Source organism: Phyllobates terribilis, unplaced genomic scaffold (genome assembly GCF_046119375.1).
Source record: "Phyllobates terribilis strain yellow unplaced genomic scaffold, ASM4611937v1 Scaffold_4__5_contigs__length_816908805, whole genome shotgun sequence".
Lineage (NCBI taxonomy): Eukaryota > Metazoa > Chordata > Amphibia > Anura > Dendrobatidae > Phyllobates > Phyllobates terribilis.
In genome coordinates, this window is record NW_027362764.1 from 667054210 (window position 1) to 667064446 (window position 10237).

Consider the following 10237-nt stretch of genomic DNA (forward strand, 5'->3'; position numbering starts at 1 on the left):
TAGAGATGTAAGTCGCTGAGCTGTGGGATGCGAACGGCGGAAGTGAGCACACAGTGACCGTGCCCTCTGCAGAAGGCCATCTAGTCCGGGATAGTGGGCTAAAAATTGCTGGACAACCAGGTTCAACACGTGAGCCTTACAAGGCATGTGTGTGACATTGCCCCGGCGAAGGGCCGCACCCAGGTTTGCAGCATTGTCGCACACGGCCTTCCCTGGTTTCAGGTCCAGTGGAGACAACCATTCATGAAATTGGTTCTCCAGAGCTGACCACAACTCCTCAGCTGTGTGACTCACATTTCCCAGACATTTCAAAGTAAAAACCGCCTGATGACGTTGAGCCCTACTGCCAGCATAGTAAGGAGGTGTGCAGGATCCCTTCTGCGCAGTTAGAAAGCTTGTGGCATGACCAGACAGGCTTTGGGTGCAGGTGGAGGACCGAGAGGAGGTTGAGGAGGCAGAAGCAGTGGAGGAACTTTGAGATAAAGAGGATTGACGCACAACTCGTGGGGACGGCAAGACTTGGACAGCAGCCCCTTGTCCTGCTGTCACCATAGTTACCCAGTGCCCAGTCAGCGACATGTAACGCCCCTGTCCATGCCTACTCGTCCAAGTGTCTGTGGTGAAATGCACCCTGTCACACACAGAGTTTTTCAAAGAAGCGGTGATGTTGTGTGCGACATGCTAGTGGAGCGCAGGCACACCTTTCTTTGAGAAGTAGTGCCGACTGGGCATCTGGTACTGGGGCACTGCGACGGACATAAGGTCTCGAAAATCCTCTGTGTCCACCAGGCGGAAAGGCAGCATTTCTGTAGCCAAGAGCTTGCAGATGGTGAAATTCAACCTCTTAGCTTTCTCATGGCTAGGAGGAAATGGTCTTTTACTTGTCCACATCTGAGGGACCGAGGGCTGGCTATTGTGCTTAGACGGGGTTGATAAGGGTGTCCCCGGCAAACTGTCGGTCTGTGAGGAAGATGCAGGCGGACATGTTAGGTTGCCTTGATCCAAAGGTGGTGCTATCGATGTCGGACAGCGCTCAACACCAGCTGGTGTTACCACCTCCAAAGAAAATGATGACCTGCCAATCACGCTGGCTGTTGCGGGTGAAAAGGTGGCAGGTCTGCGCCCCAAAACAGGTGTGACTGCTGTCCCCCCAGTCACAGAGGATGAAGAGGCCGCGGATGCACAAGATATGGCAGACGGTGGTTGGCCCGGCCGGCTAGGCCGCATTGTAGCACAGTGAGCTTCCCACTGCAACTTATGCTTCATGTCCATGTGCCGGTTCATGCATGAAGTACTCAAACTATGTATTTTTTGGCCTCTACTTAGCTTTTGCTGACAAATGTTACAGATAACACGAGTTGGGTCATCTTTATCGATCTGAAAAAATGCCCAGCCTATGCAAGGCTTAGCACCCATGCGACCTGAAGAGCCACCATGACTTGTGGTGAGAGGCGGAGTTGTGTTTGAGGATGCAGTTGTTGACGTGCTTCCAGTACTACGTCTCTGTCCAGGAAGGCGCAATCTGACCTCGTCGTCACTAGCATCCTCCTCCACCTCCTCTGCTGACCTCATCTCTTGGCTGACTGTGGGTTGACAGTAAGTGGGATCTCCAACCTCATCATCATCACCCTGTGCGTTATCACACCCGTCGTCCTCAGAGCCAACCTGTTCCTGCCCTGACAAAAAACTAAAGTTGTCGCTCCAATCAGGTATTTGAGTCTCATCATCGTCTTCCTCATTGTCTCCACCAACAGGAGTTACAGTTTGGGAATGAGGGTCTACATTATGGTCAGAACCTTCTGCGTCTGGTCCTGGATCCGACTCATAAAGATTCTGGGCATCAGTGCAGATCATTTCCTCGTCTGGATTCACAGAAGCGCTGGAGTCAACCTCTGATTCCCAGGCTATAGTATGAGTAAACAGCTCTGCAGACTCAACCAGCTGTTCTACCTCATACTCAGACGGGCAGCTGGAGATTTGGGAGCTGTGAGGAAGCAAGTGCGATTGGGGTGACACCTTTGAGGACTGGAGTATTTGTGATGTTGAAGTTGATGTGGAGGAGAGCCCACTTAAAGGAACACTTGATATCCGTTGAAGCACCTGCTGTGCCTCATCTGGAATTTGTAGCGATTGGCGTGGCCGTAAGAAAGGGATCTTATCACATTGTCCGCTAAAAGAAGTAGACATTTTAGTTTGGCTGGAAGATGGTCTTTCTTCTGCAGATGTTACTGTTGCTTTAACACCTACCCCACGGACACAACCTTTTTTCCCCTTCCCAACACGCATATTCCCCTTTCCACCAGCAGCAGGCCTTTTTCCACTCATTTTGGTGGTTAACTAATTCACAACTCTGGAGTTGTTTGCACAAAAAAACAATGGATGGGAACCGAGCAGAGCTGAGTGGCCAAACTGTGGTATTAGGCCAAAACTATTGGCTGGGTTAGATGCAGAAAAAAATTATATTCAATTTGCAACCTGATGGAGGTCAGTATAGATGGACTAATAGAACAAGTCCCACACACAGCTAGAAGCCCAAATATTTTTTCAGAGGTAGATGCAGAAAAAAAATATATTCAATTTGCAACCTGATGGAGGTCAGTATAGATGGACTAATAGAGAAAGTCCCACACACTGCTAGAAGGCCAAATATTTTTTCAGAGCTAGATGCAGATAAAAATTATTTTTAATTTGCAACCTGATGGAGGTCAGTATAGATGGACTAATAGAGAAAGTCCCACACACTGCTAGAAGGCCAAATATTTTTTCAGAGCTAGATGCAGATAAAAATTATTTTTAATTTGCAACCTGATGGAGGTCAGTATAGATGGACTAATAGAGAAAGTCCCACACACTGCTAGAAGGCCAAATATTTTTTCAGAGCTAGATGCAGATAAAAATTATTTTTAATTTGCAACCTGATGGAGGTCAGTATAGATGGACTAATAGAGAAAGTCCCACACACTGCTAGAAGGCCAAATATTTTTTCAGAGCTAGATGCAGAAAAAAATTATATTCAGTTTGCAACCTGATGGAGGTCAGTATAGATGGACTAATAGAACAAGTCCCACACACAGCTAGAAGCCCAGATATTTTTTCAGAGGTAGATGCAGAAAAAAATTATATTCAGTTTGCAACCTGATGGAGGTCAGTATAGATGGACTAATAGAACAAGACCCACACACAGCTAGAAGCCCAAATATTTTTTCAGAGGTAGATGCAGAAAAAAAATATATTCAGTTTGCAACCTGATGGAGGTCAGTATAGATGGACTAATAGAGAAAGTCCCACACACTGCTAGAAGGCCAAATATTTTTTCAGAGCTAGATGCAGATAAAAATTATTTTTAATTTGCACCCTGATGGAGGTCAGTATAGATGGACTAATAGAGAAAGTCCCACACACTGCTGGAAGGCCAAATATTTTTTCAGAGCTAGATGCAGACAAAAAATTATTTTTAATTTGCAACCTGATGGAGGTCAGTATAGATGGACTAATAGAGAAAGTCCCACACACTGCTAGAAGGCCAAATATTTTTTCAGAGCTAGATGCAGATAAAAATTATTTTTAATTTGCAACCTGATGGAGGTCAGTATAGATGGACTAATAGAGAAAGTCCCACACACTGCTAGAAGGCCAAATATTTTTTCAGAGCTAGATGCAGAAAAAAATTATATTCAGTTTGCAACCTGATGGAGGTCAGTATAGATGGACTAATAGAACAAGTCCCACACACAGCTAGAAGCCCAGATATTTTTTCAGAGGTAGATGCAGAAAAAAATTATATTCAGTTTGCAACCTGATGGAGGTCAGTATAGATGGACTAATAGAACAAGTCCCACACACAGCTAGAAGCCCAAATATTTTTTCAGAGGTAGATGCAGAAAAAAAATATATTCAGTTTGCAACCTGATGGAGGTCAGTATAGATGGACTAATAGAGAAAGTCCCACACACTGCTAGAAGGCCAAATATTTTTTCAGAGCTAGATGCAGATAAAAATTATTTTTAATTTGCACCCTGATGGAGGTCAGTATAGATGGACTAATAGAGAAAGTCCCACACACTGCTGGAAGGCCAAATATTTTTTCAGAGCTAGATGCAGACAAAAAATTATTTTGAATTTGCAACGTGATGGAGGTCAGTATAGATGGACTAATAGAACAAGTCCCACACACTGCTAGAAGCCCAAATATTTTTTCAGAGGTAGATACAGAAAAAAATTATATTCAGTTTGCAACCTGATGGAGGTCAGTATAGATGGACTAATAGAACAAGTCCCACACACAGCTAGAAGCCCAAATATTTTTTCAGAGGTAGATGCAGAAAAAAAATATATTCAGTTTGCAACCTGATGTAGGTCAGTATAGATGGACTAATAGAGAAAGTCCCACACACTGCTAGAAGGCCAAATATTTTTTCAGAGCTAGATGCAGACAAAAAATTATTTTTAATTTGCAACCTGATGGAGGTCAGTATAGATGGACTAATAGAGAAAGTCCCACACACTGCTAGAAGGCCAAATATTTTTTCAGAGCTAGATGCAGACAAAAAATTATTTTGAATTTGCAACGTGATGGAGGTCAGTATAGATGGACTAATAGAACAAGTCCCACACACTGCTAGAAGGACAAATATTTTTTCAGAGCTAGATGCAGAAAAAAATTATATTCAATTTGCAACCTGATGGAGGTCAGTATAGATGGACTAATAGAATGATGCTATGCCCAAAAGATTTTACTTCACTAGGTGCAGTAAAAAAATTGGTATTCTATACACAGGTGGTATATCTTGCAACACAGATAGGCTACTCCACTGACCAACACACTCTGCAATAGGCCAAAAAGGATTAGCTTTGCTAGATTCAGCCAAATGCTGTGAAAAAAACTTGCACAGCACTGGCACAGACCTGCCTGGTAAAATCTGATAGGAACTGATGTAACCTAGTCCTGAAGAGGACTGCAATTACAATTAGTCTTTACTCCCAACCTATCTATTTAAGAGCACAGACCTGCCTGATAAAAGTCGTAGGAAATCCTGTAACCTAGTCCTTAAAAGGACTGCAATCACAACTATTCCCTACTCCCAAGCTATCTGTAGATTTGTGTGAAAATTGGCTTGAAATTAACAAGGTATAGCGCACACAGCAACAGCGGTGCCGTCTAACACGCAGCTGCAGCAGTGAGAAAATGGTGGCGACGGGGAAAATGGCTTGGTCTTATAGGGCAAGGACATGTGACATACACTGCCAATGACACATGCCCCTGCTTGTGTGAAAAAAAGCACTTCGCTCCGTGTGTGCGCTGCTGATAGGCTGACAGATTGCACCTCCCCACTGTAAATGCGGGAAAGAGAAAAAAAAATGGAGATCTTCATTATTCCTGCAGAGATCCATCCCCTGCCCCTCCCCCCGCCCCGCTGTACACTCAAACTGCGTATTAACATTAATTTTTATCATTACTGAGAAAAAATCCAGTTATGATTTTGGTGCACGAACAGTTATCGAACATAACCTCGAACAGCCGAATTTTTCTCAAATCGTTCGTGTTCGCCGAACGGCTCGAACACCGCCCAAAACAGCTCAAATTTGAGATTGGCGAACAGTTCGAGTCGAACAACGCTCATCTCTACTCCCGAGCCCGTACCCTGGGGTCACTCTTGAAAAAGGGGATTGGAACTTGTATAGAGATAAAAATAAAGTAAATAGTTCGTGATGCCACCTGTGGTATCTGGTAAGGATTACCAGCGCTGCTGCAGACCTCCGGGGGGTTATGAGATGGCAGCTGGGATGTTTCTGCTCCCCACAGGCGGAGCGGGCCCCCGGGACAGTGTGGAGTTTGATGGTGGGTGGTGATGCTGGGGCTTGTAGTGCAGGCGGGATGGCGCAGCAGGAGTAACTGACAGAGACAGGGGATTCGCTTCAATACCTTTACTGGTCAGGTATGGTCCAGGATACTCAGTAGGATGGGTGAACTTCAGGACTTCTCCCCAGTGAGTGGGTATACTTCTCCCCAGTGAGTGGGTATAAGGCCTCCTGGTCCATGTCTGCCTCTCTGTATGCTCCTGGCCAGCCTGTAACTGGGCCTAGCTTATGTGTCGTGCGGTTCCTTCACCTGTCACTCGGTAGTAGGGCCTTCTGTTGGCAACCACTATCCCCTGGGCGTCGGGGCCTTCGTGGTTCCTGGTCCTGTGTGGGTCTAGCTTCAGGTCAGCCAGGGACTTGTAGTCCTCCTGGAATACCGGTGATTCCTACTGGGTATAAAGGGACCCTGTAGGCGCGGACCCGGTGTCCCGTTTGTATATCGGGGTGAGCCTATGATGCTCCTCTGCCCCCTCAACTCCTCTCTCCTTTCTCCTCTTGCCTTCAGCCACACTCGGGGCCCTCAGAACTCAGCAGCAGACGTGCTGCGTCTTCACTGCTCTCAGCATCAGCACGCTCTCAGACTCTCTGACTCTATCTGACCAACAACTGACTGCCTAGCTCCACCCTCCATGTATATATCCCTATCTCGGCTCCCTCTGGTGGTATGAGGTGGAAGGGTGGAGGTGTTTGTATGTAATGAGGGCCTCTTGTGGAGAAGTCCATCCATGCACCCTTGGTCCTGTGGTACCTCTGCACAGCAGGGTGCCACAGTAACACCCAGTTTATGAGGATCATTACAATGCAGATAATTGTTATTTAATAGGGAATACTAGTATTCACTAAAACAGAAATGTGAGTATTAGTAAGCAGGCCCTCTTTAAGGATCAGAAAATGTTTTTCTCTTAACATTCCAAATTCTACAACTTTTTTATTTTATTTTTGCAATTACATGTCTAAATGAGGCCTTGTTTTCTCTGTGGAATGTACCTTGATGATATACATACATTACTGTTTTTTAATTTAATGAATATCATTTTGGGATAAAAACAAATATGCAAATTGTCTCTTCAGAGAGGAAGAGGACTAGAACTCTAGCGCCACCTATTGGAAGCAGCGATTTTAAAAGTCAATATCGACTCTTCAAAAACATAGGACAACAACTTGACATATGACTTAGGATAAAAGCCAAACCAGAATCTCAATTTGCAGACATGTTTTTTCGGGGTGCTGCACCTCATCAGTGCAAAGTATAAGATCTGATTTGGCTAGGTGACAGGATCTGGACTGGGGTCTAAGGGGTAGCATTTATTTTTGTGGAGTGTGACAAGGTGACGCTAGAGTTCTAGTCCTTTTCCTCTCTGAAGAGACAATTTGCATATTTAATTTCCAGAGAAGCATGCTTGGCTTATAAGTCTCCTCACTCTGACATGCCAGGCTTGGCACTCTCCACAAGGAGAAATGTTACCTCTTAGACTGGGGTAAAAGAAAAAGTTCCAGATTTTCTTCTTGCTTTTTCTTTTTTTAAAATTTCTTTATCCTGTTTGTCATTGTGTATATATTTAATTCAAATATATTTTATTTTAAAATAATAGTTTTGTTTGTTTTTTTTAAATCATTTTTTACACAATTGTTTTTTCTGTCTTTGGCCCATACAGGGACTTTGCTTTTACTTTTTTAAGGCCATGGCCCCACTATCAGTATTTGGTCAGTGTTCGGTCAGTATTTTTCTCAGGAGTGGGAGCCAAAACCAGGTGAGGAGCAATCAGAGAGAAGTTATAATAGAGACAAGTCACCAATTCTGCATTCATCACATAATGACCGTATACTGACATAGTACTGATAGTGGAGTCGTGGCCTAATAGTGACAATATACTGCCATATTTCTTCATACCAGATGATTGTGTTGGTGCTTATTAATATGCACTGGCACCTAATAAGGAACAATCCAAGTATGACCTGTTCTATATACAGTACACAAGGAGATGCTCTGATTTCCTCAGGTCCTAGACTGTCTCTATTTTGATGTCAACCACCAGGATCGGCAATAATCACCATTGCACGGGGTTTTATAGTATAGTATAGTGAAAAGGATAACTGCTGGGACCAGAGTTTTCTACGATCCCGGAAGTTACGGCACTGACAGCGCCTGTGAAGTCATCTTGGTGAAAACAGATAATATATATTTTCATCATTTGGTGGTAAGTGGTAATAAAGTGTGGCATAGACAAAAATTTAAATCCATAAGACATCTCCGGAGAGGGAACATATGGGATTAATTATAGCAGGGTAAGAGAGAAACTAATTATAACTGGGGAAGTGGGAGGGAGCTAACACTTCAATTTCCATTGTAGTAGGGGACTCCTGCAGAGGTGGAATCTGTGTGACCCTCAGACTGTGTATCCTTGACAAACTGGTGGCAGCGGTGGGATTTGCACGACTCCCCTGGTGTGTCTCTTTGACAAAGTACATGCGAGTAATAAATGAAAACTGTGCAAAATATGTTCCCTAATGTTACTTCCCATAACATTGTCTTCACAAAGCTTTTATCCTCTAGACTTTTATTTAGTTGACCTATTACCTTCATTTTTTTTTCTCTTAGAAAATGTTTCTTTTAATGTAGCTGAAAAAAATAATAAAACATCTGAGTCTTTCTTGAAAGTTTTTCTGATTCTACATATTATTCAAGCAACCTCTAAATATGTTTGTGACAAGTGCAGCAAAAACACTAGCTGCCTATGAAATATTTATTTTCCCTTGGAGCTGTTTTCAGCCATGATAAACATTGATGCCAATTTTTTTATTTTTTTATTTTTATTTTTTATCTAAAGCTGGGTCGCTTTTTGAGTGTCTGTTTCCATGGATTCCTTCTCAGGAGACCTTGAAAATGTAATAATGTTTAATACATATTTTGGGTTAAGCATAAACTATAAGAATAGTGTTACAGGTGAGAATCTTAAATAATAAGAGCGCTCTCACTTTGATTTTCTCTGCAGTTGCTCCTCAGTGTAGAATCTGTCATTTTTTTAGCATATATTACTGACGTCACTGTTTTTAGTCTACTGCTAAAGAGCAACTGAGGATAACCTGGCAAGACATGGTTAATTTTTTATTGCTGTGAATTTTTATTTTATTTTATTTCTATGTTCTTGTGTAATACAAAAAGACAAAACAAAACAAAAAAAAACTGACCAGCACCTCTGAACAGAATAAAGCAAGTGTGGACAGGTGCAAGCTGCTGTGACTGTATAATATACAAACAAAAGAATATAACAGCTTGCATCTGTTTGCACTTGCTTTATTCTGTTCAGATGTGCTGGTATACTATTGGTATACTATTGGTGTTTTTGACTTCCTACCAACCACCCTTTATATTTGTAGGCTTTTAGCCCGGGAGAAGCACGTTTGATAAATATTAGATTTAGGGTCCCATAAATAAAAAGATGCACCTTGTCGTGGTTGGGGGGGGGTCTTTCATGAATTGGCCAATTTATTCACTAAGTACAGTACCTTAATTTTTATGAATACATTCTATATAGCAGTAATGGCATCCAAATGTCATGTATTTAATGTTTTCATATCGTAATGCTTACAGATCCCACTGTATTATTTTATTTGCATGCTCTTGTGTAAAAAAAATTTCTTGCAATTAAAAAAAAATATATATATATATATACAGTGGTGTGAAAGTGTTTGCCCCGTTCCTGATTTCTTATTCTTTTGCATGTTTGTCACACTTAAATGTTCACTTCTTCCTCCAGTGTTCAGCAATGCTTCAGAGTTAGGTTTGGCTTCAAAACTTGATTTACTGATAAAATGATTTACACATAAGAAAACATATGTTTTGAGCTCAAATGATGTCAGATATTTCTTATGAACGATGTATACCATAGCTGGAAACATCTATTCTACGCATACAATTATGTTGGCCCCTTGGATAGTGACTATATCCTAGATGCTGTCATTTGTATATAACATTTTGAGTGATTTTGAATAGTTTGTATTCTTGTAGAGTTTGAATAATTGTTTTGTTTTGCGCTCAGTAACAATAATATTTTGATGTGATAGTTATTACAGAATCTAATTCTAGAGTAGCCATACTGAATAGTGAAAGAGCCAGGACTGCAGGTTACAAATTGGTATTATGTAGAGGAGATGAGCGGATCAAGCAAAATTCGAAATGTTTGCGCGAGTTTTCCAAATAAATTGGATTCATAGAACAGTTATCCTCTGCAAATTTAATGTCCCTTATTATGGTCTGGAGCCTCTACAGACTCCAGAGCAAAATAACCATAAGATGCAGAAAATCAAAAAAATTCTGATACTTACCCTCCACTCACCTCTCGGCCCCTCCGTTCCCCATTTTCACCCGTCCAGTCCT